The following is a 20,733-nucleotide window of genomic DNA, read 5'->3' as shown; positions in this document are numbered from 1 at the left end:
TCCTTAACAATCCTAAAGATTGCTTTTTGTTCTTGGCCTGCTAAAGAAATGGCCTGTAGATAGTGAGGTTTTTTTGCTAATTTTAATCCTGCGTGATACTTCCGTCTAGCTGCTATATAAATGTTGCGTGCAGCGGTGTCGTAATTACGACGCCACCTCCGTTCTAGTGTTTTCACTTCGCCTAATTCAGACTTAAGAGCTGGTGAAAACCACGGAGCATTTTTTTTCTTGTTCCTAGGTTTTGAGTTCTCATTACTAGGTGATTTAAGCAGCGTGCCCGCTCCAGCAATCCAATCACAGAAGATCTGATAATCTGAGGAAGTGCAGTCGGCAGGGGCTGGTAACCCATCTTTGAGTTTTTCAACAATATCAGCTCTCCTGGCTAGTGACTTCCAATCCGGAATGGATTTCGTGTGGGGTTTATCCTTACATTTTAGGTGGTTTAAAGAGGGTTTCCAGGTTTCAGCTATGAAAAAGGGAATTAGAAAATGGTCTGTCCATACCTGAGGGCAGGGGGATTTGACTGTCAAACTAGAAAAATTGGAACAGATACAATCTAGTAGATGTCCTGCCTGATGGGTGGGTTCGCGATTCACAAGAGTAAGTCCCAACACTTCAATTGTGTCCAGGAAACAGCTAGCTCCAGGATCATTTGGGGCCTCAAGATGCAAATTGAGATCGCCCAACACCGTGAAATTAGAAAACCTGAGAGTTAGATCACTCAGCACGTCACCTACAGAGTCCAAAAAAGTGGAGGAAGGGCCCGGGGGGCGATAGATAAGGGCTCCAGAGAATACAAGGGAGTCATGGATTGCTAGGGAGAAAGCCAGTGCTTCTGACTCTTTTAATTCCGTCAGTTCTTCTATGGAGCATTTAAAGATGTTTCGATAAATAATTGCAAGACCCCCTCCTCGTTGTTCATGTCTATCCAGACGTAGGATGTGGTAGTCGTGTGGTAGTGCTATAGCTAGGGCAGGATTACACCATGGCTTCAACCATGTTTCTGTGATAAAAAGACAATCCAACTGGGATTCAGTGATAAGATCGAAAACATTCTGAGCATTTTTTACTAAGGAGCGTGCATTAATTAGCCCGCCTCGAAGTAGAATAGCGTCAGTGGATGTCTCAGATGGCAGATCAGAATTTAGAGTTTGATGACAGTGGGCACAGCAGGCCGGGCCATACCAAATATGCGGGACTAAGGAGCAATGACAGGGAGCATGAGGACCGCGAAATGATAATAGAAACTCACGTGACATACTTAGCTCAGGAGGCATCGTGCGACAGTTGGAAAAGAGAGCTCAGAGTCTCCCGCCTCTCGCGCCTCCTTAGCGCTGACGGGCGCAGACGGGCAGACTCTGGCTCGACTTAGGCAAGAGTCAGGCACTGCCGCTGCGCGTCTCCGCTGCGCGAGAGGGTGTGAGCTTTAAATACAGGCTCACCTGGTGTCCACGCTGAGCGCTAGAGCGCTCTGACAAGTGGCACGCTCGAAATCCAAACCAGTTAATGTAAGGGGCAAGAATTTAGAAAAGGTGAAAAGTTTGACATATTTGGTATATTTGTTTATTAATGAGATGAAGTGGGAACCACTGGCCATGGCAAGAGCTCAGCAGACAAGCAGGGTTGTGTAGGGGATGTTCAGGTTTGCCTGTAAGTTAGGCCACAAGCCGGTGTCTGAGTTAGTTACCTTATACAAAGCAAAATGTTTGTTGGTTGCATCTTATGGGGCTGGAGTGTGGGGCTATCACAAAAGTTGCGCGATACAAGTTGTGGAAAATAAGTTTACAAAAAGCCTATTGATGACTCCAAATAGCACAGCTACAAGTTTTTACCATCAAGAACTGGGGATTGAATACACAGAATATCGTATTGACATTGCCCCCTGCTTTTATGGGCCAAAATATGGGTGTCTGAAGAGTTATTGTTCTCGATGGAGGTGATTGAACACTGTATAAATTTGGACAAGTCATTGACGATTCCCTGACTTCGTTTTGTGAAGGAAAGGCTAGTTGAGATTGGTCTGGGAGAGTATTTTGATACTCCGACGAGTATCCACACAGACGCTAAGGCTATTATAAAATAGGCGCATTACATCTGGGCAACTGCGTGTCACTCACATTCTGAGGCGACAGGCCCCAGTTGCTTCGTCATGACTAAACAGCAATTTTATTTAACCTTCACTATTAACATTCAGACGCAATTCTTTTTAGCCAGATTTCGTTTAGCCACTTTGCATTTTCTACTGGCATTTCCAAGACAATCTGGGTGGACCGACAATCTTATTCCTTGTCCTTGTGACAATACAGCAACCCAGAGCACGCTGCACTTTATTCTATTTTGCTCACTTTACAAGTAACCAAGGAGAAGATTTTTGGCACCATTATTAAAGGATATTCGACCATGTACATATGTTGAAGGGTTCAGATATCTTCGATCACTGACCAGTTCTCCTATTTGTAATGCGGTGTCAAATTTTATAAAAGTTCCAATGGCTATTAGAAAGCGTTATGAATTATAGTAAACAAATAGGAAGGAAAATCCCTTTTATTGCGTAATTTTAATTATTATGAAATTTTATGGTTGACGAGGCTTCTTTTTTAAATATGATTTTATCAATAAGCATATGTAAATGTTAATATGTTGTGTCTGTCAAACTTTTATGGTTCTGGTACCGAAAAAAGTTATTCTTGACTTGACTGCCCACAAGCCAAAGCAGCTCTATGAAATTGAAATCAGAGTAAGCATGAGGATGCCACTATAAATGGCAATAAAAAGGGAACATCACAGAACCCCAGCAGACAATGGGGCATATGTACAAGGGCATTTCACCACAGGAGCGTCACTTTTAAAGACGTTCCTGTGGCACAATGCCCTGCTCCATATTTACAAAGTGGCGTTAAGGCACTTTTTGTGGCTTAATGCCGCTTTGTAAGTATAGTACCTTTCATGCAGGTGTTTGCGTGAAAGTGGAGTGCAATGGGTGTTGCAACACCCATGGCTTTTTGATGCTGTCCCCGATTTATAAGGATGTGTAAATTTGAGGCAGCGCCAAAAATGTCATGCAACAGAAGGCATTAGAATGGTGATATGAGGAGAACTCCTTACATTTCTCTGCATTTTTGCCTTTTCTATGTGTGCTGCGTTCTGCAGCACACATAGAAAGAGCAAAACACCATGAATGATTGTTTATGTGTGGGTAACAGTCGGTTCCTGCACATAAACAATCATTTAATAATGACTATTTGCTACTTCTATGTACATATGCTCCTACGATCTCATAACAGGTAAACCAAGCCAAGTGGTTGCCTAAAAAAAGGATCAGATGGCTGAATATCATCAGCCGAGATAACTCAAACCTTCCATATACATTGCTGTCATTTTCACCCACACTGAGTTCAGAAGATGCAAACGTCTTTACTTTGGGATCTCGAGTACCAGAAGAGGTGTTCCAGAATTGTCATAGGAAAGAACTGTCAAGATTTGAGGGAGTGGTAAATGTTAGCGAAGGCATGATTCAGGCCAATCTCTACTCAGCTGAACAACATTAGGTTCGCCTGCAAGATCTGCTCAACAGAATATGTAAAAATTGACTCATGCTACACCATCGGTCGTCACAAACATTTCCTCAGGGGCAAAAATGCACAGTTCGCAGTCTGCCCGAGGGCTACCTCGATGCCGTGGAATAACCAAGAAGTCTGGTAGGGTGGGGATTGTCAAGACAGAAAAGACCAAGCATTTGCAATGCAATAGGACTCGCATTTACGCGAGAACTATTGCATTGCAAATGGTAGTCATCATGGACAACTGGGGAGAAGGCATTGTCAACGGGCGGGGGCAAGAAGGCAAGGCCATGGAAGTGCGGGAGGGGGAAGAAAGCATGACAACAGTCAGGCAGGGGCGAGAAAGCACGGACAAAGGGAGTGCGGGTAGAGGGAGGGGGAAAAGGCAGGACAACAGGCGGGTGGGGCGAGAAGGCACAGACAACTTTAGCGTATTTCTCCCCTGAGGCGGAAGCCGGGGGTTCTTCACTCTTTTCTGTGCACCTCACCTAATTGCAGCTATAATAACGCACTTTTTAGAATTTGTAAAATATTTTATCCAGTCCGATTTTAATCCACCTAATTGTAGCGTTGTTGAGTAATAATAACGTACTTTTAGAAAATTGTAAATATTTTAGCCAGTCCGAATTTAATCCTCTCCCTACCTCGGCGCGAGATTCGCGTCGCTCCGAGGCTGCCGATCGATCTGCCCTGCCATAGTGTAACTGTCACCAGCTGCCTTTACTTCACCCGACCCACTTCAGACGCCATCTTGTGGAGGGGAAGGCTAGCGGTGTAGTGGTTAGACCCTCCCGCCCTCCCAGGATACTTAAGGGAGTGGTTTGCATTGCACGCCGACTTTAGCGTATTTTTCCCCTGAGGCGGAAGCCGGGAGTTCTTCACTCTTTTCTGTGCACCTCACCTAATTGCAGCGTTGTTGAGCTATAATAACGCACTTTTTAGAATTTGTAAAATATTTTAGCCAGTCCGATTTTAATCCACCTAATTGTAGCGTTGTTGAGTAATAATAACGTACTTTTAGAAAATTGTAAATATTTTAGCCAGTCCGAATTTAATCCTCTCCCTACCTCGGCGCGAGATTCGCGTCGCTCCGAGGCTGCCGATCGATCTGCCCTGCCACAGTGTAACTGTCACCAGCTGCCTTTACTTCACCCAACCCACTTCAGACGCCATCTTGTGGAGGGGAAGGCTAGCAGTGTAGTGGTTAGACCCTCCCGCCCTTCCAGGATACTTAAGGGAGTGGTTTGCATTGCACGCCGACTTTAGCGTATTTCTCCCCTGAGGCGGAAGCCGGGGGTTCTTCACTATTTTCTGTGCACCTCACCTAATTGCAGCGTTGTTGAGCTATAATAACGCACTTTTTAGAATTTGTAAAATATTTTAGCCAGTCCGATTTTAATCCACCTAATTGTAGCGTTGTTGAGTAATAATAACGTACTTTTAGAAAATTGTAAATATTTTAGCCAGTCCGAATTTAATCCTCTCCCTACCTCGGCGCGAGATTCGCGTCGCTCCGAGGCTGCCGATCGATCTGGCCTGCCACAGTGTAACTGCCTCACATGTATATATCTACCAGACCTTCCCGTCCGCGCAGCGGGCGGGCACAGCGGGCGCGCCGGCGGCACGCCAAAGGCAAGCTCGTCTGTGCCCGTCAGTGCCAGGACCGGGCCCAGGGCCAGAACCCCTGGCCATAGTCCTCGCCAGGGACTAGTAACTTACTCCAAATCTGCCTTGCTGGAACTGTACCCCATGGACACCAACCATTGTGTCCAATATTACCCGCATATTAATCTGGAAGCCACAGAACGCATATGCCCCCATTGTAACACCAGGCTTTACATAGCTAATGAAAAGGTTAAGACGAACACCACTTCAGCTGCCAATACCACAGATTTCTTCGTTGCACTCATCAATGCACGATCTTTGGTAAAACATCGGCAGGAAGTATCTGACCTTATCTTAGATAACAACCTAGACTGCCTCTTCGTACCAGAGACATGGACGGATGAAGCGTCCGATCCAGATATGGTAGTTGCGACCCCCCGAGCCTATAAACCCTACCGTTTAGATAGAGCCGTGAAGCGGGGAGGGGGGCTAGCCATTATAGCTCACGATCACTTAAGTGTGAGAATGTCACATATTCCCTCCACCTCCTGCGAAGCCCTCCAATTTGATCTTAAGCTTACTCCGTCAACTCACTTCAAGGGAATCCTCTTATATCGACCCCCAGGCGCACGCACTGGCTTCCTCGCCAACCTAGGCTCGATACTTGAAGTAGTGGCGATGGAAGACTCATATACAGTTATGGGCGATATGAATTTCCATCTGGAGAAGTCCTCTGATAATGACACTCGCACTCTGATATCAGATATGGATACTTTCAGTCTTCGGCAATTGGTCATTACCCCTACCCATAAGGCTGGCCATACCCTGGATGGCATCTTCTCGAATATGGAAGGCCTAAAAATAACAGACACCTTGCCTATGCCTTGGACTGATCATTATGCCATCTTAATGAGAATATCAGTCAAGGCAAATAAGACTAGAAGAGAACACGTATGGAGACCAGGAGCCTTTAAGGCCTGGAAAGATATCGACCAGACGGAGCTAACTGTCCTGTTGGAGAGGACCCGGCCCTGTCTATCTACCGACCCTAATACAGCCACACTTCAATTTCAGGAGTGGCTGGGCACTGCCACAGACTCCTTAGCCCCGACTAAACAGCCTTCGAGAAATAGAACAACGCCATCGGCCCCGTGGTTTACAGAGGAACTGCGTAAACAGAAACAAACCTGTAGAAATAGGGAAAGGCACTGGCGTAGATCCTACAGCTCAGATAGCAAGGCCAGCTACAAGGAAGCATTAGGGCTGTATAAAACCCTCATCGTTGAAACTAAGAAAAAGTTTTTTACAGAACAGATAGATAACGCTAAAAACTCCAGTAAAAAATTGTATGAGATCACCAAGATGTTAGCGGGTAACAGTACGGACCTAGCTCCGCCACTAACCCAAGGTTTTTGTGACGCATTGGCTAACTTCTTTTTCACCAAGGTAAATGATATATACCAAACCTTTTCCGTCAGTACGTTAATCCATTCACCTATGCCGGATAGCATGACTCAGGATATCGAACTGCTCCAGTTCACAGACCTTACAGAGACCCAAATTAAGGACATTATTGTCACAATTAAATCTGGATCAGCACTAGATCCCTGTCCCCTTAAGGTCATTCGTCCAGTTATAGACTGTCTGGCTTCTGACATTGCCTCAATCTGTAACACAATGTTCAGAACTGGGATATATCCGACTCACTGAAGAATACACTGGTTAAGCCTCTTCTGAAGAAAGCTAACCTGGACAAGGAGCAATTAAAAAACTACCGCCCCATAGCAAACCTACCTTTTCTAGCCAAGGTAGTTGAGAAAGCTACGAATACACAACTCTCAGAGTTTATAGAGAAGCACCAATTATTAGATAACACACAATTCGGCTTTCGGAAGTGCCACGGTACTGAGACTGCCCTTATCAAAGCGACTGAGGATATACGAGCAATCCGTGATCAGGGAGGAACAGCGATATTGGTATTGCTCGACTTATCCGCAGCTTTCGACACGGTCAACCACAAGATTTTGGTTGACCGTGTCGGAAAGATGGGCATTCGCCAAGTGGCTAAAAATTTGATCTCTTCCTTTGTGGCTGGGAGAACGCAGGTGGTTACACTGGGACACTTTCATTCTGCCAAGTTGTCACTGCCCTGTGGTGTGCCCCAAGGCTCATCCCTAAGTCCGACACTATTTAATATCTATGTGTCGCACCTTGCTGCTGTCATCAAAGCCCATGGGATGAGCCTCACCTCCTATGCAGATGACACGCAACTCGTGCTAGCCATCAATGGTGATGGAGAGAGAGTAGCGGACAATTTTGAAGAGGGCATGCGGGCGATTGGAGAGTGGATGGCCTCCAATTGCCTAAAACTAAACTCCGACAAAACGGAGGTGGTCATTTTCAGACATCTCTCACCTAGTTGGTCAACTAACTGGTGGCCGCCTACGTACGGGACCCCACCCAAACCGGTCCCTACGGTCAGAAATCTCGGAGTGACTTTTGACGAGAATCTGAATTTTATGGCCCATGCAAATAAAACAGCCGCCACTGCCCAATATAAACTCAGGCTGATTAAGAAAATCATACCGTTCCTGCCAGTTGCAGCAGGAAAGACATTGGTAAGCTCCCTGGTGTTGTCTTTCCTTGATTACTGCAACGGCTTATTCATCAATGCCCAGGCCAGAGTGACCAATAAAATGCAGACAATCCAGAACGCGGCAGCCCGTCTCCTCTCTGGAACCCCGAAGTTTATGCCTATTTCAGAAACCATAAAAGATCTTCACTGGCTTAGATCCGGAACAGGATTAAGTTCAAAACCTTATGCATAGTGTACAAAGCTCTGCATAACCATGGCCCGCATTTCCTGAAAGCCCACCTCAGGTTTCAGTCTTCCACAAGATCGCTTAGATCTAACAACCTTCATCTTTTGCTGGTACCGCGAACCAAAACAGTCACTTGGGGCAATAGGCGCTTCTTGGTGGCTGCTCCTAGACTATGGAATTCCCTGCCAGTAGCCATTAGAGAGAGCCCGTCCCTGATGTAATTTCGCAGAAAAATAAAGACCTGGCTGTTTGGTCAAGAATAACTGCCGACTTAGCCAAGTGGGAACCCTACGCATAATTTCTAGCGCCGAGACGCCTAAGGGCATTTGTTCGCGCTGTATAAATTGTAAAAATAAATAAATAAATAAACAACTGGAGGGAGGGCGGGAGACGGGGAGAAGGCAGGACAATGTGCTGGCGGGGGCGAAAAGGCACGGACAACGGGAGTGCGGGCGGGGGAGGGGTGAGAAGGTACGGACACTGGGAGTGCGGACAGGGGAGGGATGAGAAGGCATGAACAATGGGGGGCAGGGGGATTAAAGAAGCCAGTAGGAGAACTTCATTAAAGAAAAGAGTGCTCACAGTATAAATAACACTTACCGTGTAACACTCGAAGTAAAGGGGGCAGTCACCATGGGAGGTGACAAATGAAGAGGAGGCGGGATGAAGAAGGGACTAACAAGCTTATTGATGAATCAGAACCCAGCATTTAGGACAGACAATGACACAAGCCACTGACAAACATGGGCGGAAAGTGGGCGGGGCTTCTATTCGCTACTTGTATACAATAAATCTCGCAGAGCAGCACATGCACATTGGCTCAGACTCGACCTAAAAAGACACACTTTCAATAGATCCATAGAAAACGCTTATTTCAAAGACTTTTTTGCACATTTTGCAGAAGGTTATTTTATACTGTTCGTAGCTTTTACATTTGCCTAAATTGTGCGGACTATTTTACTCTCTGTGCAATACATTTTTAAACTAATAACTTGCATATTCTCAGTGCTTACTGCCACAGGAAGAGACCTCCGAGCATTATATCACTTTTCTACAGTGCACCAACCACGAGGCATCTAAGTGACCCTGTATTTATACACCTAGACATATGAGTTCTGTAGGGATGGCACTAACTCAGCTCTCCTACTAAAACTATGCATTTCCACCGATTAGTTTTACTTGCACTTGAGAGAGCGCAAACTGACTTAAATGTATGAGTACATCACACTTACCTGTAGTAAGCACAAATCATGAGGAGAAATGCCATGAGTGCTAATAGTATCTGTAATTATATTCTGAATGTATAGCTAATGTAGAGATTTAAGTAGAAGTGGAACTAATACAGAAATGTGTGACATTATATGATTTTAGTAGATGTGATTATTTCTGAATCCATGTCGTGTAGCTGTTAAAATGTAAGATGGTATGTGGTTAAACGCAGAATGTGGTAGGCCTTAGGGCCAGAGCTAAAAGGGAAGGTGTTTCTTTTCACGACACAGATTGTATTAATGTTTTGGTCATTGCATTAAATGGGCCATGATTTATAGAGATGTTTACTGAATAATAGAATAAGAATATTAACATGCTTTAATTAATGAAGAAGTTGAATGCTATAATCATGATGAGAAATATTGTAGGCCTGAAATGTTTTAACATCGATTTGCACGTACATGTCTGGGCTGAGAAATGTTGCAAGCCTTTTTTGGAAGTCTATGAGAGTTGGGTTCTTGGCTGCAGATATCTGTCTGCAAAGGAAAAGGGGGGATCCAATTATAAATGAATGAATAGAGGTCTGTTCAGTAGACGGCCCAGACATGGAGGAGGGTTCCGGAATGTTTAAGGGGTATCAGCGGGCCGGAGAAGAGTCTGAGAAGCAAGGTCAACTCTAACGTATGAGGCCCAATACAAAGCATCATGGAAAAAGCCAGAAGCTACACCACGTGAGGGGCGTCTCGCAAGGGGCGTCTCAAATGTTGTTGACTGTTTTGTATTAGGGACAGCACCCCTGGGTGGAGTTAGAGCAGATACCTGAGGACCCTTTAGAGAGCGGATGGGTAGGCAGAGAGGGGTCATGACTGGAGAACTATAGGTTTTCACCAAGAGACTTAGAGTGAGTGACTTCCCTTGGGGGTCATTCACTGCTGACACCTTTGTTAGGTTGGGACTTGGTTAAGTAGGGATACCATCTAGAGCAGGGTAGGGACAGCCTAACCTGTGCGTTTTCCTCCAACTTAAATGAAGGAGAGATATGCGTCAATGCTGATAGCTTTATTATTCTTAGAACTTGTGTTAGTAATTTCCGTTGCTCGTCTGAGGGCTTTCCGAGAGCACATGTATGTAATTGGACCTGTGTATCTCGTGAATCTCATTCTGAGATGCCTGTATTTGCAGCTTATCATATCCTTACAATAAACTTTTGAAAGCTAGAAGTTGTTTGTGATCTTTGGGAGCAGAGTCCTTTATTGGGTGAACTAGCTTGCAGAGAGGGGCACTTTCTTCCTCCAAGACAGGCAACAAAGGTTCAGTCGACCAGATCGAGGTTTGGATCAATAGTGATGAGGTATCGATCAAAATCTCGCCCTTCCAGTTGGTAGCTATAGAGGATGGTTGCCTTCTTGAGGACGGTGACCTAGGCCAGGTTAGCTTACCCCAAGGCCCCTAGAGATCGATGATCGGAAGAACAGCCCGCTGAAGAAGATCCGGATGACGTGAGACAGAAAAGGCAGCAGTATCGGTCGAGAGTGAGTATAAAGGGTTATGCGTGTTAGATTGCGGTGTTTTGTATTGTATCTATGTTGTAATGTCTGGCGGAGTTGAATGTCTGTAGAGTGACTGTGGAACAGGTTGTGAGCGCGCGCAACCGGTGGAAATCTTAAGTTCAAGGAGAGCTTAAGTGGTTCGGGTGTATCGGACACCCAGAGTAATCGTCAACTAGTGTGAAGGGGGTCATGAGGTACCATTGATCACCCGAAAGACCGAGATAGGGGGACCGTAAGAGTGAGTGCGTGAGTAACGGACGCTGGTCGGAAGTTACTGTGTGTGTAAGCAACCTATCAGAGAGACGATAGACATTTCGTCAGTTGTGTTGACAATTACATATAGACTGTGGACGTACAGTCGAGAGAAGTGACCGCTTGGTCGGAAGTAGTCATTTTTCGGTGTATGAATGGGACGCATGCATAACCGGGAGACGAGTTGAGAAAGGAGGGGTGCTGCTGCGAAGCGGAGAAAAGTGACGTCAGAAAGTGTCGCGACGTGATTGGCCGACCGAAGAAAGACCGCGCCGTGATAGGCCAGCTAGAAAAGACGTCAGAAAGGGTCGCGACGTGATTGGCCGACCGGAGAAAGACCGCGCTGCGATAGGCCAAGCTAGCAAAGCCGCGACAGGATTGGTGGATTGTCATCAGGAAGTAAACAGAGTAGCGAGGCTGGATATTGTGCGCATAATTATGAAGTGTTTTAAATGGCTGAGAGCGGTGTTTAAAAAAGAGAAGCGGGGATCGTATGAAGGGGAAGAAGCCCCGCCGGAGGGTACGCCAGCTCGTTATATGGCAGTGAATGTTGGGCTGCATACGATCCTTTGGATATCAGAGTGGAGTAAGATTACTGAAGGAAATGAGGAACTGACGTTCCCGAAGTACGGGACGTTCAGATTAGAGGTGTTACATCGATTAAAATCAGTCATGACCTCAATGAGACCCTTGCCTAGACCGACCCAGTTTGAAGCTCTTGAAGCATGGATTAGGGCAGCGCATGAAAAGAATATGAACAGACGACAAGAAAGGGTGAAACGATCGGTAAGGGCAGTGCAGGATGCCAGGTGGGATGCGGATGCTAAAAGATGGAGAGTGCATAACATGGAAGTAAATAAACTGTACCCAGTGTTAGAGGTGCCCGTAAATAAAAGCCCCCTAGAAGAAGATGATGAGAGCGAAACAGAGGACAGCCTGATAAACAGATTACTGACAGACAGGCCACCCCCGTATAATAGAGCAGGGGGAGAGGTCGAGCATACAGAAGGAGAAAAGGGGGGCAATGCAGGAGAGCATAGACCGCTTCCCAGTTCAGAGTGGGATCCTGAGGCAAAGAAAGAGCTGTCCCAGCCTAGTCAGGTGCAACAGGTAGTCGGGAGGGTTGTGGTACAAAGAGCGCCGGAAACGGAAAGCGCCACATCCTACGCATTACCAGATGCACTACAGGTACCTGTTACCATAGGTCCTATAATATCGATATATGACCAAGAGAGAGCAAGAGGGGAAGAACGGGTACGGAAGGACAGAGAAAGAGCAGAGAAGGCAAGAAGGAACGATACGATCAATTCCCCAAGTCAGATACCGATACCGAGAGAGTGGAGCACCCCGATGCACACAGCAGGGGACCCAGGAGGAGATCCTGGGGGCCCTAGATGGCCAGTGGATCTGAGGGGATCTGGACGAAAATCCTTTCAAGAGCTAAATGAGTACATGAAGCAGTGGGATGAGGCAGTGAAGGCTCAAAAGAGCATCATAGCTGCGGAAGCTGAAAGGGAAAGTCAGGACAGCCGAGCTCGGACTCACTGCGGGGCCGGGGAGAGCAGCCCGGAGTGGGATTGTAGAGAGAGAGATAGTAGGGGAGTCACCCATTGGGCCCGGAGAGGAGATAGAACAGACCTGGAAAGCGGGGGCCCCGGGAGTGGAGGGGTGGCGCGCCCAATACTCAGTGAAGGGGAGAGGAGAGCGCAAGAGTACAGAAACAGCTTTAAGTGTCCACACTGTGTGCCCGGCACCAGAGAACTGAATGGGAGTTGTGAGAGGTCGCGCCATAGTCCCTGTGATGACGGAAATGAGCGCAGCCCAGGGAATATGGGGAACCAGGAAGGATCGTATCAGATACTGAGCGATACTAGGCAAAGAGAGAGTAGAGACCAGAGGGAAAATAACAGAGAGGTGTGCGGTGAGAGGAGAGAAGAAGAAGAGAGTGGGCAGAGCAAGAGTAGGGGTAACAGGCCCGTGTTCCATCACCTTCCAAGATCGGATGGCCGAGCATGGGACCTGGAGAGATGGGAGCAAGGGAGGGCACCCATTAACTCTCCCGAGCCCAAACGTAGAGCTCGAAGTTGGGATGGTAGGGAGACCAGTGAGCCCCCTTCGAAAGACGTATTGCGAGCTGAGATAAAAGCCAAGAGACTCGATGTCGCCAGTTTAAGGTCAGACCTGGATGATATGGTAGATGGTACCCTGCCTTTAGAAAGAATGGAAATGTATGAACAGGATGAAATACTGTATATGGCAAAGGACATTACTCGAAAAGCGAGAGCAGTCCATGAGAAGTTAGTCGAACTAGCAGGCAAATATATGGTGGACTTGTCAAGAACCAAAGCATTACAGGGTAACCACAGGCTACATTATACAGATCGAGACCTAGATGAGAGGAGAACGATTGGGCTGAAAACGCACATAAGGGAACTGATCGCTGGAATAAGGACATGGAGGGCACTAGATAAGTGGGAAGAGAGGTGGTCCAAGAAAGGGACCGGCAGGAGAAGCACGCTTGGTATGACACCAGGAGGACAGCAGGGAATAGAAGCTTACCCTTTGCGTGAAGTCGCAAATGGGAATTATGTACATGTCCCTTGGAGTAGGGGAGATTTAGCTGCTTTTACCACCTCCTTCCCCAAATTACGGGAAAACCCAGTGGAGTGGTACAAGCAAGTGGAGAGATTTGTAAAAATCTCAAAGGTCCTATGGATAGATCTGAACACGCTGTTTGACATTGTAGTACCAGGAGATCTGTGGACAGCATGCAAGGTTAGCGCTGAGTGGCCCACAACGGAGCCAGAGAGAGATGCTAAGACTAATGGGCCGTCCGAGATTGTGATGGCAAAATTCGAGAGAGTGATGACTTGGCTGAAAGAGAAAGTGCCAATGCAAGACATAGATTGGGTCAGAATAGACCGAACAAGACAGGAACCCAAAGAGACAGTCCACGAATATTACGAGAGATTGCTGAAGGCGTTTAAACAGTATAGCGGCTTGGATGTAATGGATCCAAAAGACATAGGGCAATTTGTGTCCAAGTTCGTCCTGGGACTGAGACCGGATATTAGTTTAATGATTCAGCAACACTCGATTTGTTGGCAAAGTAAACCCCTAGACGAAATACTGAGATATGCCAGGTACTGCTGTGATGAGATAGACTCCAAGGCTAAGAAACTAAAAGAAAAGTTGATGGTGGTACAGATGCAGGCAGCAGGAAAGGGGGGACAGCAGCAACAGCAGCAAGGGACAGGTACAGGAGGAAAGAAGCAGTACAGTCAGAACAAGGGCAATGAGGAGAGTTCCACCTTTAGACCCAGAATAGATATAGCTGCCTTGAAGAAAACGACTAGGTGCCACCAGTGTAACGAGGTGGGGCATTGGAAACGCGAGTGCCCCTACAATGTAGAGATAGGAGAGCAAGAGATAGAGGAGGAAGAGGTCCAGAGCGCGCCCACAAGAGGGGTGACGCCATACCAAGGAAAGGTGCTCAAAGGGGGGGGGGCTCCTCCCCGAGCCCAGTTCCCGCAACCTCCTCGAGTAGGGACTATGGGTAAGACCTATAGACAAATGCCCCTGTTTGTAGAAGGGGAAGAGTGCTATTATGTGGACCCATTAACCGGACAGAGAGTGGAAAGAGAAGACTGCACCCTCGGGGCAGCATTGGAGGTGGACCAGAGGGGACCCTATGTGGAAGCAGAAGTAGCAGGGTGCCCTACGACATTTCTGGTGGACACAGGAGCCACTAGATCCACGATCAGATCAGCTGCAGTTCCAGATCTGCCCATGTCTGGAGAGACCATACAGGTGGTGGGGGTCGCAAACAGGAGAATAACCAGCCAATTGACAGAACCGGTACAGGTGAAAATAGGGAAGTACAGCGATGAGCACCAGTTTGTGGTTTGCGATTCAAGTCCTGTGTGTCTGCTAGGAAGAGACCTGTTGTGTAAATTGAATTGTACTATATATTGTACACCTCAGGGAGTGGAGGTATTGACCAATGATGATGATGCAGACTTCAAAGTTGCAAACTCAAGAATATGCGTGGAGCTGTATCCTACTTTAACAGTAGATGAGCTCCCCTGGGACTTGAGAGAGACAGTGGCACCAGAAGTATGGGATTTCACTGGGGAAGAGATAGGATTGGTAAAAGGGGTGGACCCAGTGAAAATTGTAGTGAAACCGCATGCTGAGTTCCCAAGAACACCCCAATATAAATTGACTCCAGAAACGATTGCAGGCATAAAACCCGTGATCGAGTCCATGATTAAACAGGGAATACTGAAAGAAATCGTGGGTAGTCCATGCAACTCCCCGATTATGGGTCTGCAGAAACCAAATGGGAAATTTCGGATAGTACAGGACCTTCGAAAGATTAATAACATAGTCGTTTCGTGTTGTCCAGTGGTACCGAATCCATCAGTGATACTGTTTCAGATTCCATTCCAAGCTGAGTGGTTCACTGTGATCGATCTTTGTCAGGCTTTCTTTTCGATCCCTCTGGACGAAGAAAGCCATTTTCTTTTCGCATTTAAGCTGGAAAATCGCGTCCTAACATGGTGTCGTATCCCTCAGGGGTATACAGAGAGCCCATCGATCTTTAACCAGCTTTTGAAGAAAAATCTTGAAAGTCTAGTACTGCCCCAGAAGTCAGTTCTGGTCCAGTACATAGACGACCTCCTCGTGGCGTCAGAAACAGAAGAAGCTTGCAGGGAGGACTCCATTGCTTTGTTAAATCACCTAGCTGCCAATGGGCACAAGGTGTCCCCGGGAAAATTGCAGTACTGCCTGACAGAAGTGCAGTACTTGGGACACAGAATAGAGAAAGGCAAACGAAAGGTGTCACCAGACAGGATAGAGGCGATCATGAAAATGAATGCGCCTAAGACACAGAGAGAGGTCAGGATGTTCCTAGGGATGGTGGGTTATTGCCGACAGTGGATCGTGAACTTTTCACTGAAAGCAAAGCCCTTGCAAAAACTGACGCACAAGGAGGTGAGCGATCCGGTACCATGGGACAAAGACTGTTTGATGGCATTCCTACAGCTGCGAGAGGACCTGTGTCGTGCTCCGGCATTGGGAATGCCTGATTACAATAAACCATTTTTTCTTTACTGTTGTGAGAGAGAAGGTTGCGCGTTGTCTGTGTTAGTCCAAATCCATGGGAATGCCCGTAGACCAGTTGCTTATTTCTCGGCTACTTTAGACCCAGTAGCCGCAGCGTTGCCCGGATGTCTCAAATCCGTTGCTGCAACGGGTGTCAGCATTGAGAGATGTGAAAATATCGTCATGGGGCACCCGTTAGAGGTGTGCGTGCCCCATTCTGTTGAACTGTTGATGACCAGGACCAAAACACAGCATCTGACCAACAGCAGGCTCACGCGATATGAGCAAGTTATTCTTGCTGCAGAGAATGTGACCCTCAAGAGATGCTCTGTTTTGAACCCTGCTACCTTGATGCCACTCCCAAATGATATCGAGGATGATGATGAATGTACAGACCATGACTGCCTCGATGTGACTGAACTATGCACCAAACCCAGACCCGACATCGTAGATGAGCCACTGACCGACCCAGACGAAATTTTCTTTGTCGATGGCTCATGTGTAAGAGACGAAGTTGGGCAGTTGAGAGCAGCTTATGCTGTTTGTACAATTGCTGGAGTTGTGGAAGCTGGGTGCCTGGAAGGAGTACACTCCGCTCAGGTAGCCGAGATTGTTGCCTTGACACGTGCGTGCTTGGCCAGCAATCAAATTCGAGTCACCATATACACCGACAGCCAATATGGTTATGGGGTAGTTCATGATTACGGGCAGTTATGGTCTCAAAGAGGCTTCATGACCTCTTCAGGCTCTCCCATTCGCAATGGAGAGTTTGTGCGCCTGTTGTTAGAGGCGTTGCAATGCCCAGCAGGTATCGCAGTTGTAAAGTGCACCGCACATACCAGAAATGAGGACTTCGTTTCGAAAGGCAATAGATATGCTGATGAAGTTGCGCGGTATTGCGCGGAACAAGGGTACTCTTTCACAGAGGTGGAAGTGGGTGGAATAAATGTAAGGTCTGAATTAGCCATGATACTGGAAACTGTTGATACTTGGGATGAACTGTCAAACATGCAAGAAAATGCTCCTGATATTGAAAAAGAAACATGGGAAAAGGCAGGATGTGTAATGGGTGAGTCCCATTTTTGGGTCTCAGCAGACGGCAGAGCAGTGTTGCCCAATGAGATGGTGAGTCCAATGGCTAGACTCATACATGGTCCCGTACACTTAGGGAGAGATGCTATGCTGAGAGTGTTTAGACAGACTTGGTACAATCCTAAGTTTAGAATAGCAGCAGAAGCAGTGTGCCAGCGTTGTGTAACCTGCCAGCAGCTGAACGTAGGAAAAAGAACACCAGTTGCACTGAGCCACATAGGAAGGTCTGGAGGTCCGTTCAATAGAATGCAGATAGATTTCATTGAAATGCCAAGGTGCAACCGCCTCCGCTATGTCCTGGTGGTTGTTTGTGTGTTCTCCAGATGGGTTGAGGCATACCCTACACGTAGGTGCGACACCCTCACAGTGGCCAAGTTACTGCTTAGGGAACTCATTCCGCGCTTCGGGGTGCCGGCCTTTTTGGAATCAGATAGGGGAACACATTTTAACAGCGAGCTTGTGAAAATGATTTGTGCAGCTCTGAATATCGATCAGAAGTTGCATTGCAGTTACCGACCAGAAGCCTCAGGAATTGTGGAGCAGATCAATGGCACGATCAAGGCCAGAATAGCCAAAGTTTGTTCCTCAACGACCCTGAGTTGGCCTGACGCCCTGCCATTGGTTCTCATGAGCCTTCGTAGTACCCCAGACAGAAGAACGGGGTTATCACCACATGAGGTGTTAATGGGGAGAGCAATGAGGCTGCCATCTGTCCCAACTACTGCACTGTTAAATATCACAGATGATATGATCCTGGACTATTGTAAGGGGCTGTCTGACGCCATTCGTTCTGTGTCCCTTCAGGTGCAGGCTGCCGAGGTTCCATCGTGCCAGGGCCCATGCCATGACCTGTACCCTGGAGACTGGGTCCTGGTGAAAAAACATGTGAGAAGAAGCTGCTTGGATATTCGTTGGCGTGGGCCCTTCCAGATCATCCTGATCACGAACACAGCTGTGAAGGTGGGAGGCCTGCCCAATTGGATCCACGCGTCACATACGCGAAGGGTTCCAGCACCTCGGGAAGAAACAGCTCCTCTCTCGGATAGACGTCCAGAAGAGGACCGAGAAGCCATAGAGGGGGCTAGCCAAGCTGTAGAGGTGCCAGCGGAAGCAGGGAACGAGTCTGACCAAGCTGAGGACGGTCAGTACAACAGCGAAACGGAAGACGCTACAGAAGGGGAAAGTAGCTGGGAGTACGAGTCAGACACTGACAGGTCTGACAGAGAGCGAGAACAGACAAGAAGGAGAAGGAGTAGAAGGGCACGTGGAGAAGCTAATTGGCCGCAAAGAAGGAGCTCTAGCCTGAGGTCAACTCCAGAGGTAACCCTTCCTCCGATATCAGAAGACTCAGACCCAGAAGAAGGTGCTCAGGGCGCTGAAGCACCCGACCGAAGAAGGTCAAGAAGAGTGCGTGTGCCTAACAGAAGATACTCCACACCTGAGTGGACATATCTGGCGACAAATGTCTGTGAAACCGGAGACGGGGAGGATCCGAGCGGTGGTGGTGTCCAGTTCTGAGCCCATTGTCACCGTGGAAATACGACTGTTGGTACCCGGAGTCGAACAAGAAGGGTCACTAACATTCATGCTCCCCAGACCCCCCCGCCTCAGCAAGTTAAAACACATGTTCCTTTCAGAATTGCAATTCCCCGACTTTGGTACAACGATAACAGCACATGAAGAGCACAATCTTCGTTTGGAAATACTGAACTATGCTATTGAAGCTACAGGCACAAACCTGATAGTAGACTGTTAAAAGACTTTGTAAATAAAACAAGCAGAAAAAGAAGATTACCTAGCGCCCAGGAAGCAGAGAATTTTAGGGAACTTCCCTTGAGTTGATGGAGAAGGGCTAGGGTTGTCTTTATTGAACTGTTAAAGGACTTTTGCGAAGAAGGTTGTCAGCTTCCAGTTGTGTGGATTCTAAAGACAAAAGGATTAAAAGAGACTGTAAAGGAACGAGAGGAAAAGAACTTTTTGCTAAGATAAGAGAGAGCCATATTGTCTGACGAAATGGAGGCCGGCACCCAGAACCGCAGAGCTAAATGTATAATAGGTACACTAATAGTAGGAGTGATAATATTAATAGCTTTAGTGGTAACAATTTCTTATGTAAAGGGACATGAGGAAGAGGCAAAGGTAACTAATGTGAATTCTGTAGAAACGCTTACACCTACTGTTGCTGGTGAGAAAAGGGAAAACACTCAAGAGAAAGCGTTATTAGCTGCAGAAGCCCGCAGGTTACACGTAGATGAGTCCCAAGGAGACTTTAGGTCAAATGCTTATGCTAAACTCTTATATGAATACGTGGATGCCATGGAGGTTAAGGATTGTTACGTCTGCATGCAGTTGCCGGCGTCTGTAGATGAAGGCATTAGATACCATCACCTCCCGCTGACATATGGCATTACATGTAGCTTATTGCTTAGTATATTTTATGAGAGAGATAGTTTCGAATACTATTTCTCCAATTATGATTCAGTGTTGCCAGAAGTCCCAAATTATAAGCAGATGAACAAATGGGACTACTGGAAGAGTGAAGACAGATTGGCCAAGTTCTTCATTCCTTGGATTACCTTAGATACTTCACATGCCCGTAGAAATAACCTGACATGCAAGGTGTCAGAAGTCGAGAAGAAGTTCATAGGGCAGGTGGATGATCGTTACAGGAGACAAAAGATTTTGAAAAAATCAGGACAATGGAAAACAGATTGGACCGAGGAAGAGAAGGCACACAAGAGAAAGGGTAGTAGTGGTCCAATAGCTTTAGATAAGACGCAGAGAGGAAAGCTATGTCTTCACCGAGCCAAAACGTATTATGAAAATGTATACGTGGGAGAAGTCGACTGTGAACATGCTTTCAATATAGAGTACTATACTAAAGATTTCCTGAAGGGAATGCAAGTGATTCCAAATGTGTATTTTGTATGTGGAAGAAATGCCTACGTGAGACTACCTGACAACTGGTATGGATCATGTTACTTAGCAATTGTCTTCCCCAAAATATATCATGCACAAGACTTAGTGATCATTGAGGGCAAGACATCATCGAGGGGAAGGAGAGATATAGGAGATGCAGAAATGGTTGGAGATGTCTTTGGAGCTATGTTCCCTCTTTTGGGAGTAATCCTTAATGATGTTAAAATTAGACGACTGGCAACAGTTGTCGACAGGTTGTCTGCCAGCACTGCTCAGTCCTTAATGCTGGTAGAAGGAGAGATGCAATCGATAAGGGCTATGGTTCTTCAGAACCGTCTTGCGTTAGATGTCCTACTAGCAAAAGAGGGCGGAGTCTGTAAGGCTTTGAAGGTCCAGGAATGTTGTACTTACATTCCAGACAATTCGAAGCCCCTTGAGAAAGTTATTAGGAACATAACTAATATTCACAAGGAGATCGAAGACTTGAGTAGAGAAAATGTCTGGGAAAAGGTGGGCCACGGAATGAGTGAAGTTGGAGGGTGGATTTCCACCTTAGGCAAAAGCTTTGTGTGGTATATACTAAAACCTATCATCATAATATTGATCTGTGGGATT

This window comes from Lissotriton helveticus, chromosome 3_1 (assembly GCF_964261635.1).
Source record: "Lissotriton helveticus chromosome 3_1, aLisHel1.1, whole genome shotgun sequence".
Classification (NCBI taxonomy): Eukaryota; Metazoa; Chordata; class Amphibia; order Caudata; family Salamandridae; genus Lissotriton; species Lissotriton helveticus.
The sequence above is the reverse complement of the archived record's forward strand: the minus strand, read 5'-3'. Positions refer to the sequence as shown.